General features: G+C 41.7%; 1 protein-coding gene across 5 annotated transcripts in view; it reads left to right on the top strand.

Moving 5' to 3' along the window:
* The window catches only part of SLC23A1 (solute carrier family 23 member 1), a 381,822-nt gene that overhangs the window by 327,027 nt on the left and 41,653 nt on the right, over positions 1–13,142 (top strand). The gene's annotated exons all lie outside the window — the stretch shown is intronic.

Raw genomic sequence — 13,142 nt, 5'->3', positions numbered from 1 at the left:
GGAGGTTAGTGCCAGTATCATTTTAAGAATTGTCTCTAGTAGTCTACCTTCAGAATGCCAGGCCAACTGCAGACTTTCAAGCATAACAACACATCATCTTTCTACTTACATTCACTCACTCGTTCACTCTCATTCAGATATACTCATAAAATATCACACACTCACTTGGATTCACTCGTTCTTTTTCATTTAGTCTCACTTATTCTCACTCTGACTCAAGCATTCTCATTCTTTTGCACTCATTCTCACTCACATTCAGTCTTACTCATAGTTATGTTCATTCACTGTCATGCACTCCCATTAATTTCCATTAACACTGCCTCACACTCTATAACAGTCTACACACTCATTCTTATACATTCTCACTAACTCACCCTCACTTCCAGTAACTCTCTCTCACTAATCACTAATTCTCACTCATTCTAACTCACTTAATGACTCTGACTCACTCATTCTCACTCACTAACAGTCACTCACTTTCTCTCACTTTAACACACACATTCTTACATATACACGTGCTGTATCTCACACAAACGCAATCTCACACTCTGACGCAACATACATTTAAAAGCATGTGCCTTACCTCTTCGGATGTCAGCGAATGTTCACTCTGCTCTTGGCACTGATCATGCCATTTCCAAGGCCAGGGGTCTCACAAAAGCAGTGTGAGGGATTGCATAGAGCAAGCCAGTTTCACAAATCCTACCCCTGAAAACCTCTAATCGATGTTCATTCCCCTGTTTCCCCAAATCTTTGTTTTCCTTTCTAATCCTGTGTGCTTCCCGCTCTCTCCCTCAGTGTCTCTTTCCGAGTTCTCTCACACCAGTCTCTCTTTATTACTGTTCTTTAGTGCTGTTTCCTACTATCCCGTTCTCTCTTTGAACTTGCTGTCTCACCTCCTTCTCACCTATTACCCCTTTCCCTCAGATGTATCTTTTTCAAAAGTCCATCCTCTCTGCTTCTCTTTCGAGACTGCCTCTTTTTTACACCTGCTTCTTCCTCTATTTCTTTCTCTCTTAGTTGTGTCTCAAATTTTTCCGCCTGCCACATTTCTCACCTGTGTTTCCCTTTCTGCCTCTGTAGTGTGTTTTTTGCCTGTTGCTGTTATTTTTCACCTGTCTGTGTGGTGTGTTCTTTTCCTCTCTTCTAGTCTCTCAACTGACCCCGGTCATCTATTAACACTTCTTTTCCCTCCCTCTCACCTGACAATTGAGAGAGAGTGAGAGATATTTAGACTCTTTTTTTTTTTTTTTACCAGTCCTCTCAACTAGCAACAATAAATCAATGATGTTGCAACTGTTAGTTTCAGTTTGAGGATAGTCCTTCAAAACATACTGCTAAGGCAGCTCAGAATGGTGGAAACATTTTGCTGCACTGCAGTGTCAGTTTCACTGCTGAGTTTATTTCTGTCAGCCAAAAGATCCTGTTTGCGGGATAAGAAAGTTTAAAAAGACTCACAAGAGCACTGTTTAACTTTTGTTCCTGTCTAATGGCCTCATGCCAGGGGTTGCAACACCTGTATCAGTGGGTGCAAGGGTCAATTCAGGGGTCGCAGTTGCTAAACCTTGTGACCATGTTTAGCATTGGTTAGCAGTGGTAAAGTGCACAGTCCTAAGGCCAACAAGCAAAAATCTAGCAAAACTGGGAGAAAGAAGGCTAAAGGTTTAGAGGTGACCCTGTAGAGAGGGCCATTTGCAACATGTCATATTGTGCTGCACTGGTATAGGTCAGTTGGTGTGAAGCCACACTGGTATTGGTGGACCACGTCACAGAGAGTCACACTGGTATTTGTTGTGAAGGCCAAACTAAGAATTGTAGGTGACTCATTACTTTCTGATTGTGAACGAAAAGAAAATTGTGAACTATAGTAATTTGATTGAAAAATGACGTTCTTTAAAGCATTGAAAAGTTTAATAAAAGGGGATGCATTTATTCCAGTAAGAGAGGAAGTGGATACTCCATCCAAAGGTATGCCCGGTCATTATGCAATCTTCATGCATGTCTTTGGCTTGAGCAATGGCACAAGATTACTGAACAAGAGCGTGCACTGGCATTTCCACGCTACGGAAGACATAATATGAGAATTATTGAGAATTTGAGGAGAGTTTTATATGAGATGAAACAGCCTTCTAGACCTGCACAATTTGAAGCACTAAATACTTTGGAACAGATAGCCCACTGGATAAAGAAAGAGAAATATGAGAGAAGAGTCACAAAAGCAATGAGGACTTGCACAGATTCTAGAGGGGATAATCAATAGAAAGCTTGGAGAGCAGACATAATTTAAGAAACTAGGTTGTACCCTGTTTTAGCTAGTGCAGAAGAGGCATACACTAAATCAAACCAAAAGAAAAAGATAAGAGTCAACAGAGACAGAGAATAGGGTTGAATTTATGAAAGTCATTTGGATGATGATTTTATAAATGACCTACTATTAAGTGTCCACCATCATACAACATGGTTCAGACAGGAGAGGTAAGGCGAGACAGTTGGAAATTAGACTTTTGATATACCTACTGCACTAGTAGCACAAAATCCTAATCAGACAGAACGAAATTTAGGAATGACAATGCCACAAAATCTGAATAATTTGACTACTCCGGATGCACTGATGGTTCCTGTGACAATAGGTCCAGTTGTTCTTTTATATGGTCCAGGTATGACAGGAAATAATGCACATACATTGGTTGTTCCAACTGTTCTTTTACCAAGGAATGTCCAAAGTAATAACAGTTCAGGAAATTTGGCAATACGGAGACTTTTGTCCGTTTCAAGACAGATAAACCCTACATGTATTTCAGACCCAAATCCACTGAAAAGTCAGACAGGGTTTACACCTGATGCGAGGTTTCCTCAGGGATCCCTACCATTTTATGTGCCCAGATCAGACTGAACCCCAAAGAGTGACTGTAGTACCCCAAATAGGAGACTACCCTTTAATACGTCAAAAGCTAAAATGTCAGTTGCAATACCCCAGTTCATGCAAATTCAAATTCCTCTAGAGGAGAGATATTACTTAATACTCCCTTGGATAGGCATGGTTTTAGTGCTCAGGAATTAGATGATTGGCTCAAGAGCCTAAGTGCTACAAATGAAGCAGGAAGCTCAGGGCACAGGGCAAGAACATGTCAAACCCCAGAGAAAGACAGAACACTAGATGTGTCCAAAATGAAATTGGAATTGAATGAGATGATATTGGGAACTCTTGACACAGCCCAATTAGACACCTACATAGATGACAAACTACAATTTATGTGCAAGGACAATTATAAGATGTGCAGGACAAGCCTCTGAAAGAATAGCTGAATTAGCCCAGAAATAAGAGGTTGATTTGGAGAAATCAAATATCTTACAGAAAAACTACTGTTTAAGATTCAATGACAAGGACATTATCATCTCCGTAAATGAAATTACAGATTAGGGAATTCATTGGCTACATTTGAAAATTAAGTAAATTAGACAGATGGGAAGGAAGATGGGTAAAGAAGAACGATGAGAAGAAAGTAAGGATAGAGCTGCCTCCGACTGGAGCAGATGAGAGTGAGGGAGATGTCCAAATGCTTCCAATGAGAGAAGTTCCTGGTGGAGGATATGTCCAGGTACCCTGGAGGAGAGGTAACATCCTGTCTTTTACAAATGATTTCCCAAAATTGAGAGAGAAGCCTGTGGAATGGTACAGACAGGTTGAATGATTCAAAGGTGCTGTGGGTAGATTTGGCATTGTTGTTCGGAATGATTTGTGGACTGAATGCAAATTGGAGGTTGAGTGGTCTGAGAAAGAGCCTCTGAGACATCTGTCAACAAAAGCCCCATCTGAAATTGTGATGAAAAAGTACACACATGTGATTTTGTTTTTGAAAGAAAAGGTGTCTTCTAAAGATCTTGATTGGCTGAGGATTGATAGGACGACTCAGGAATCTAAGCAGTCAGTACATTCCTTTTATGAAAGTTTCTTGCAGGCCTTGAAGCATTTCAGTGGCACAGAGACTTTTGAAATGAAAGATATGGGACATTTTGTTTTCAGATTTGTACAGGGATTGAAACCAGAAGTGAATAACATGATTCAGCAGCATTTGAATTGTTGGCAGAACAACTGATTGATGAGATCCTGCGTCATGCATAGTATTGCAGTGATGGACTGGATTTGGAACAGAAAATGTTAAAGGAGAAATTTATGAAAGTGCAAATGAAGGCTGCTCAGAAGAATCAGAATTCATAGTTTGTAGGCAATATCGCCGGAATGCAGGGAGTGTATCAGCAGGGAGTTCCTATGATGCAAGGAGGTAATGGTTTTGAACAGCAATTCAGAAGACAAGGTGGTCCTATTGAACCGAGTACAGATGTGGATGTGGTGAGTTTGAAAAGGACTAATCCATGACATGTGTTTTTTGCAATTTGGGCCATTGGAAGAGGGAGTGTCCCCTTTATGGTAATAATAATCAGATGCATAATGATAGATTTTTGCAAACACAGGGAAATAATCAGGTTCAGTCACAGCAAATGCAGAGACTATGAATGCAAAACTGTAATGTGCCCCAGAGACAACAAATGCAGGTTCCGCAAGCTCCAATGGCCCATCAACAGTGAAATATTCCCCGACACCATTTGAATCAAGTCCCAAATGTGAATTCCAATTCTGTTGTGAGCCAATACCCTTAAATCCTGATGGATCTAATTCCCAATGATCGTGCCTGAGGGGGGAGGAGGTACACGTACTTGGCGCATGCTTAGAGGTTGACCAGAGATGTCCATACATTGATGGTAACGTGAAAAGACACCACATTTCATTTTTGGTTGACACTGCTGCTACTCACTCTAATGTTAGATCAGCAGAGTTTCCCAACATGCCCCTCTCAGGAAAGAAGATCCAAGTTGTGGGATTTGCAAGCCAGCAATTGACAAGTCCCGAAACAGAAGCTGTACTTGTGACAATAGGGTCCTTTGACGATGATCACCAATTTGTGGTGTGTGATTCGAGTCCTGTGAGTCTATTTGGATGTGACTTGCTGTGTAAGTTAAATTGTTTGATCTATTGGACTCCAATAGGCATTGAAATACAAACCCATGATGAAGATGTGACATTTAAAATTGCAATGGTTTACCTGCAGATCTGAGTGATACTGTGTTACCTAAAGTCTGACACTTTTCAGGATAGGACTCATCAAGGGTGTTGTGCCTGTCAAGATAACTGTGAAGCCAAATACAGAGTACCCAAGAACCCCGCAATATAACCTGGCACCCGAACCAATTGCGGGGATTGCACCAGTGATCGATTTCATGATTGAACAGAGAATACTCAGGGAAGTAATGGGAAGTCCATGTAACTCTCCAGTTGTGGAACTGTGAAAGCCCAATGGAAAATACCACATAGTCCAGGACCTTAGAAAAATCAAGGAAATTGTAGTCCCTTGTTGTCCGCTAGTACTGAATCCAACAGTGATTTTGTTTCAGATTCCAGGTGAAGCTGAGTGGTTCACTGTGATTGACCTGTGCCAAGCATTGTTCTCCATACCATTGTATGAGGAAAAACAATTTAGTTTTGTGTTTCAGTTTGGCAGTCGTGTTTTGGAATGGTGCCAAGTCCCACAAGGGTTTTTCTGCAAGCCCTTCCATCTTTGACCAGATCTTGAATAAGAATCTGGGATCCATTGAGATGCCCTATCTTTCAGTCTTGATACAGTGTATTGATGAACTGTTAGTGCTGTCAATCAATACGCTTGCAGAAGAGACACAATTGCCCTATTGAACCACTTAGCTGAGAATGGACATAAAGGGGGTTATTCCAACTTTGGAGGAAGTGGTAATCCGTCCCAAAAGTGACGGTAAAGTGACGGATATACCACCAGCCGTATTACGAGTCCATTATATCCTATGGAACTCGTAATACGTCTGGTGGTAAATCCGTCACATTTGGGACGGATTACCACCTCCTCCAAAGTTGGAATAACCCCCATAGTTTCCCCAACCAAATTGTAGTGCTGGAAAAAAGAAGTCTTATACTTTGATCATCCTATTAGAAAGGTGCCACAAGAGAGAATCTCAGCAGTTCTGAAAATTAATCATCCAACAACGCAGGAAGAAGTTAGGATATTTTTGGAAGTGGTTGGCTACTGTGGTCAGTGGATTCCAAACTTTTCGTTTTTGGTCAAGCCTTTACAGAGACTGACAAACAAGGAAGTGTCTGATCCGGTACCATTGGATGACGACAACTGCATGTGTGCCTTCACAGAGCTGACAGAAAATCTCTGTTGTGTCCCTGCTCTGCGAATTCCTGATTACAACAAATGTTTTACTTTGCACAGCAATGAGAGCAAGTAATGCGCTCTCTCAGAGCTAACTCAGTTACACGGGAACACACATAGGCCTGTTGCATATTTTTCAGCCACCCTTGATCATTACCCGTCTGTCTTAAAGCTGTGGCTTCCATTGGCGTCAGTATAGAACAGTGCCAAAGCATTGTTATGGGTCATCCTTTAAGTGGTTTTGTTCCCAGTTCGGTAGAAATGTTGTTAACCTGCACAAACACCCAGCACCTGAGAAGTAGTAGGTTGGCAAGGTATGAGTAGACCATCTTAGCTGCAGCTATTGTAACTTTAAAATGCTGCATGGCATTGACTCCTGCTACACTGCTTCCTTTACCTGGAAATGAGAATGTTGATGAAATTGAGCATGACTGTCTAGATGTTACTGAACTAAGCACCAACCTGACACCTGACATCCAAATATGCCACTTCCCGAATCTGATCACGTAATGTTTGTTGATGGCTCCTGCTTAAAAGATCATAAAGGAAATCTGAAACCTGCCTATGCAGTCAGTACTGTCTCAGAAATTATCAAAGCCTCCTGGCTTCAAGGAGTCTTTTCCAAACATGAGAGTGAATTGATTGTCCTTACGAGAGCATGCTGTGTTTCAGACCAGCTGAAGGTGACCATTTTCACTCATAGGCAGTATGGCTTTGGTGGTGTTCATGATTTTGGACAGTTGTGGTCTCAGAGAAGGTTTATGACCTCCTCTGGATCTCCCATTCATAATGGAGAAAGAGTCTATAATCTCTTGAAAGCATTGCAATTGCCTGCCCAGATTGTAGTTGTCAAGTGCTCCACACACGGCAAGGGGAATGACTATGCTACTGTTAGCAATAATTACGCAGATCAGGTGGCCAGATACTGTGCTTTGAACTGTAGTACACTTAATGAAAAGTATGTCAATGAAGCCACTGATGAGACAAATCACAATCTCTTATTAACTGCTTCAGATACATGGGAAGAAGTCAAAAGGCAGCAGGAAGAAGTGTCAGAAGAAGGGAGTTGGATTAGAGCAGGTTCTGTCAAAAGAGATGAGGATGATGTGTGGGTTTCAAGTGATGGAAGAGTTGTGATGCCCAATAGTTTGTTACCACCTATGGCGAGGCATCACCATGGTCCAGCTCATGTAGGTCATGATGCTATGGTGAAAGATTTTCGGCAGACATGGTTTAACCCCAGGTTTGGGTTGATGATAGAAGCTCTTTGTCACAAGTGTGTTACTTGTCAGCAGATGAATAAATGCAAATGGACTGCAGTTACACTGAGCCACATAGGAAGATCAGGAGGACCTTTTAACTGAATGCAGTTAGATTTCATAGAACTGTCTGTATGCAATGGGGTGAGATATGTCTTAATTGTTGTATTCTGTTTCCCTCGCTGGGTTGAAGCATACCCACCATGGAGAAATGACAGTCTCAGACTAGCAAAGCTGTTGTTAAAGGAAATTATATCACTTTTCGGATTCCCAACTTCTCTACAGTTACACTTCAATAGTGAGGTCCTAAAGTTACTGTGTGCAGCATTACAAGTTGAGCAAAGACTACACTGCAGTTACAGACCAGAGGGTTCTGACCTGGTGAAGCAAGTAAACGGAACTTTGAAATGTAGACTGGCAAAATTTTGTGCTTCCACATTATTGAAATGGCCTGACACTTTGCCTCTTGTGTTGATGAGTCTTCTCAGTAATCCAGACAGGAAGGCAGGATTGTCACCCCATGAAATCATAATTGGCTGTGCCATGAGATTACCAGTTTTGGTTGCAAATGTGCTTGTGAACATTACAGATGAGATGGTACTTGATTACAGCAAAGGACTGACTGATGTGGTTAGTTCTGTGTCTCATCAGGTTGGAGAGGCCACACTACACCTGCAACAGGAACAGTGCCATGACCAGGGTCCAGGTGACTGGGTCATGGTAGAAATGCTTGTTTGGAAGTCATGCTTGGAGCCTTGGTGGAAGTGGCCATATCAGATCATTCTAGTAATGTCGACAGCTGTGAAGTGTGGAGGTCTCCCAAACTGGATACATGTGGCACACACTCGCAAAGTTCCAGGTCCCCTTGATGAAACAGAGGGAGTAGGTTAGTCAAGCTGTGGGGGATGAGAAAATGACTGAAACAGCACATGTACGGTCTGAGTGAGTTCTGAGAGAGTCAATAGTTGCAGTTGGTACAGAAGGGTTGAGACCAGAAAGGTTGATTATGCAAAACTCAGATGCTGACGAAGGACCTACTGCTGTAGCAAAATGAGCTGTGCCTGAAGATCAGTGGCCAAAATAACTGACTGTGCCTGAAGTGCATGTTCCACAAACTATTCTGGAGGAAACTGAAGGGTCTGTCCAGAGTTACAGTAATACTGAAGGGCCAGTAGTCCGGAGATCAAAGAGAAGAGAGTATTCTGAAGTACACAGCACCTGAATGTTCATACTTTGCAGCAAATGAATGGAAGAGAGAATCTATAACATTTTGGGCCTCATTTGAACCTCGGTTGTCTTTTTGCAAGACCGCCGAGGTACCGCCGTACTGAAGACCTCCAGTGCAGGTGGTTTTCCGCACAGCGTATTATGACCTTTTTCAGATGGAGAGCCGCCAGCAGCCATACTGGCGGTCAGCGGTCTGCTCCACCTCCACCGCCACGTCATCAGAATACTGCCCACCGAATCACGTCCCATGATTCGGCGTGGCGGTGTTCTGGTGACGGGGAGCTGGTGGCAGAGCACCCCCATGGATCCCGTTCCCTCCCGGAGGATCACCGGAACAGGTAAGGTGATCGTCTGTTAGGGGAGGGGGTGTTGTGTGCGTGCATGAGGATGTGCGCGTGAGTGTGTAGAGGGGGTGTGTGAGTGCGTGTCTGCATGCAGGGGTGTTGTGTGTATGGAAAATGTGTATGTCTGTGTGTATGTGTGCGTGTATGTGTGCGTGTAGTTGTGTGAGTGTGCGTGTAGGGGGGTGTGTGTCAATGTTGGGGGGGTGTGGGGAGGGGGGGTCCTACCACTTTCGGGAGGTTGAAGGGGGGTCGTGGGTTTGGGGGGAGGACTCTGTGGAGGGGGAGGGTGTGGGTGAGACCCCTATCAGTGCCAAGGAACTTATTCCCTGGCAGTGATAGTGCCTACCACCAAGGATATTGTGACGGTACAGAACCCCACAAAATCCATGGCAGTATGCGGGGTCATGATACCGCCGGCGGTATAGTGACGGCAGTCGGGCTGGAGACTGAAGTCTCCAGCCCAGCGGTCATTACCACCCTGGCAGTCGGAGTGGAGAAGTGGCGGTTTTGCATGGCGGTCACTGCCATGCTTGTAATTTCATTTTTTTCACTGCCCGCCTGTTTGCGGTATTACCGCCACTTCTCCACCGACCGCCAGGGTTGTAATGAGGGCCTTTGTCTTAATTTGTATCCAGCTAAGCCTTTCTGAGTTGAATCTTATGGCAGAACTGAACTTTAAAATTGCATTGCCACTTGATAGTCTGAGGCATTATATCCTGGATGTGATTAGTAGTGACTTTAGACTGTGCATTTATAAGAGACATTTGACAAACTTTGTTGGGAATAAAAGAAGATTACCTAGGTCCGAGTGTGCAACATTCGTCGTAGGGTTGTCATTCAGAAAAGCACGGAGTAGATTTAAGGAAAACTAATGAAGATATAGCAATTAACATTTGGGAACTTTGTTAAAAAAGACGATTGCTTCAAAAGAGAATGAAAGAGATTATTGCTATTGTTTTATCAAATGGTATGAAATTAGAGAACGGTTGAGTCGAAAAGAAACAAAAGTAGTAAACATAGGTTCATATGTGTAGGAGTGTTAGTTGTGACAGTTATAATGATGATCAAAGTGTTTATAGGGTTAAGCTTACCCACACCCTCTAGATTAGAAAAACATTAAATTTACAAGCACCCTTAGTCCCACAGTTCCTGCTGACAATAGAATGTATTCACTAGATAAAAAAGAAGTACCTGTAGATAGTTCTAGAGGAGATCTTTCTTCAAATGCATATTATCAATTGCTATATGAGTATATTGACACAACGGATGCAAAGATTTGCTAACGTTTTACAAAACTGCCTGCATCAGTTAGTGAGGGAATTACATATAACAGTCTTCCCTTGATATATGGTATCACTTGTAGTCAGTTAATGAGTATTTTGTATCAGTATGAACAGTTCCAGTATTATTATGCTAACAATGACTTAGGGTCTGATTTAGAACTTGGAGGGTGGGTTACTCCATCACAATAGTGACGGATATCCCTTCCGCCAAAGTCTAAATCCCATTATAGCCTATGGGATTTAGATTTCAGTGAATGGAATATTCATCACCGTTGAGATGGAGAAATCCATCTACTAGGTTCTAAATCAGCCCCTTAGTATTTTCAGAAGTTCCTACTATGAGACATTTCAACAAAGTTTCCAAAGGGAAGAACGTCGAGACAGTAGGAGGATTATTTGAGTCCACCTTGACTTTTGGTACATTTTATGCCCACAGAAACAATTTGACGTGTTCTGACCCCAGCTGAAAAAGGCGTTTTTGGGACAAGTTGAGGACAGTAGGAGAGGAATTAAGACAAAGGCATAAAGCAGTATAGTATTACAAAGCTGGGGGAAAGAAGAGGAAGTCCATTCAGACGCAGGAAATCAAGCAGCTTTGACCTTAGATTTAATGTAATTATGTGTATGTAGACCTAGATCGACAACCGACACAAAATTTGTAGAAAAGAGTGACTTTAGACATGTGTTTGAATTCAAGAGCATTTGGACATTGTTAGCTGGGCAAGATCCTACTATACAAGGAGTTTATTTAATTTGTGGAAAGCATGCATACTTTAGACTTCCTAAAGGATGACATGGTACATGTTACTTAGGAACAGTTTTTTCAAAGATTCATCACGTGAACCATTTTGATGATTCTATGTGGGATACAAAGGCAAATACCAGAGCTGAGAGAGGAGCTAGTACTGCAGAAGTTGTAGGAGGCATTTTTAGTGCAATGATTCCATCTGTAAGAGTGATCCTAAATGATTTAAAGATAAGGAACTTGTCAACTATTGTAGATAAGCTGTCTGCTGATACTGAAGGTGCCCTCTTGTTAGTCGGCACTGAGATGGTTGCGATAAGATCAATGGTTTTGCAGAATCGTCTTGCGTTAGACATCCTTCTTGCAAAGAAGGGCGAAGTCTTCAAGATGTTGAAAGTTCAACAATGTTGCACTTTCATCCCTGATAACAGCAAAGAGCTGAAGAAGTACATGAAGAATATCACAAATCTGAAAGAAGATCTGAAGGATTTAGAAGCAACTGGTGGATGGGAAGCAATAGGTAGGGGATTTTTAGAAGTTGGAAAAGTGGTTTGGACAATTAGGTAGTGGAATAATTGGTGATATCTTGCAACCTTTGCTGATTATTGCCCTGTGTGCCTTAGTGATATTTGGATCATTCAAATCGTAAAAGAGAATCCAGTTGAAGAGAGCAGAAAAGGAGAGAAAACAGGAGTAAATGGAACTTGAGAACAGACTAAACATCTGCTACAGTGACATTAAGCAGTTGCAGGAGTCCAGAAGATCTTTCGTGGATCGACCACTGAGATTTCGATCTGTCTCATTTGTATGAGAGATTACGAATTGATGTGACATGTTTATTCGCCATCAGAGTGGGGACTGGTGCAGTGGAAAAATGGCTGCTACCTTTGAAGTTGCTATGTTGATCTATATGTGACCATAATAAAATCATAATGTGTGAATTAATCCTGAAATAATGTAAAATTGGACCCTCAAAGTCAATCATGAAGAGTACTCACTGTAGTGTTACAGAAAATGTGTGTGTGGTAGAACTATATAATTGAAATGTAACTACTGATTATGATTTTACAGTTATCTTCATGTTAATAGAGAGTGTTAACCTTTCAAACGATAATGAATTTTATAACGTGTGGATAAATGTGTTGGCTAATGTTGAGAAATGTAGTTATCCATCATACTCATCTATATGTATTAACAATTGTATTTTGTTTTATATTAACTGTTTCATGAAGTATTAAATGAAAATGTAATTGACATTTTATAATGCAGATGTTGACATGCTTAAAGTGAAATCAATGAAATGTGCAATTCTAATTTCTGTGTTAGCCTGACCTTGTTAGGCCCACATCTCCATAACGCGAGAAACTGTTTTCCATTTCTGCTAACGTGTCATTTCATTACAGATATTTTCACATGAAATGTTAGTTTAGAAATAGATGTACTATTGTCTCACTCATAGAGAGCCTGGGAAAAACAACCTTGAAGAAGGTACATGGAGAGATTGCGAATGCAGAGACTGCAGGGGACCAAGGGCAGCTACCTTCTCAGGATGGTCTTGATAACATCCAGCACATTTTCAAGTTTTTCGTGCAGTGTGAGGAGACTACACCACGTGATTGCCTGATTTTTGGGCGTTACCAATAGAGTAATCAACGTTTTAACCAGGACGTTCAATGATTGATTTTGAGCAGAAGACTGATTACCTTGGAGAGGAGAGGCACAGACCTCTTTTCCCTTGCCCTGCATTTTTCCCAATGCTTGCTGAAAGCGACTTAGAGTTTTACCTGACATTTTAAGAAGATTCATGATCGAGCTTCTGAAATGCTGACACCTTTCCTTTTTACTTACTTTTTGCCTTCCATGTTTACCTTCTTTTTGCCTCAGATGTCTTTTTTCCAAATTATTTTTGTTTCTATTTGCTTTTTACCCTTTGCCCTCATGGGTCTGTACTTTGGGACATACTCATTCTTTAGGTCCTGTTGGAAGATTCCTGTTGTTGATTACTTTAATTTGCACTAATGTAGAAAAGATTGGGCAAGCTC

The sequence above is a fragment of the Pleurodeles waltl genome, chromosome 7 (assembly GCF_031143425.1).
Source record: "Pleurodeles waltl isolate 20211129_DDA chromosome 7, aPleWal1.hap1.20221129, whole genome shotgun sequence".
Taxonomy (NCBI): domain Eukaryota; kingdom Metazoa; phylum Chordata; class Amphibia; order Caudata; family Salamandridae; genus Pleurodeles; species Pleurodeles waltl.
This window is presented reverse-complemented; position numbering and strand designations above follow the sequence as displayed.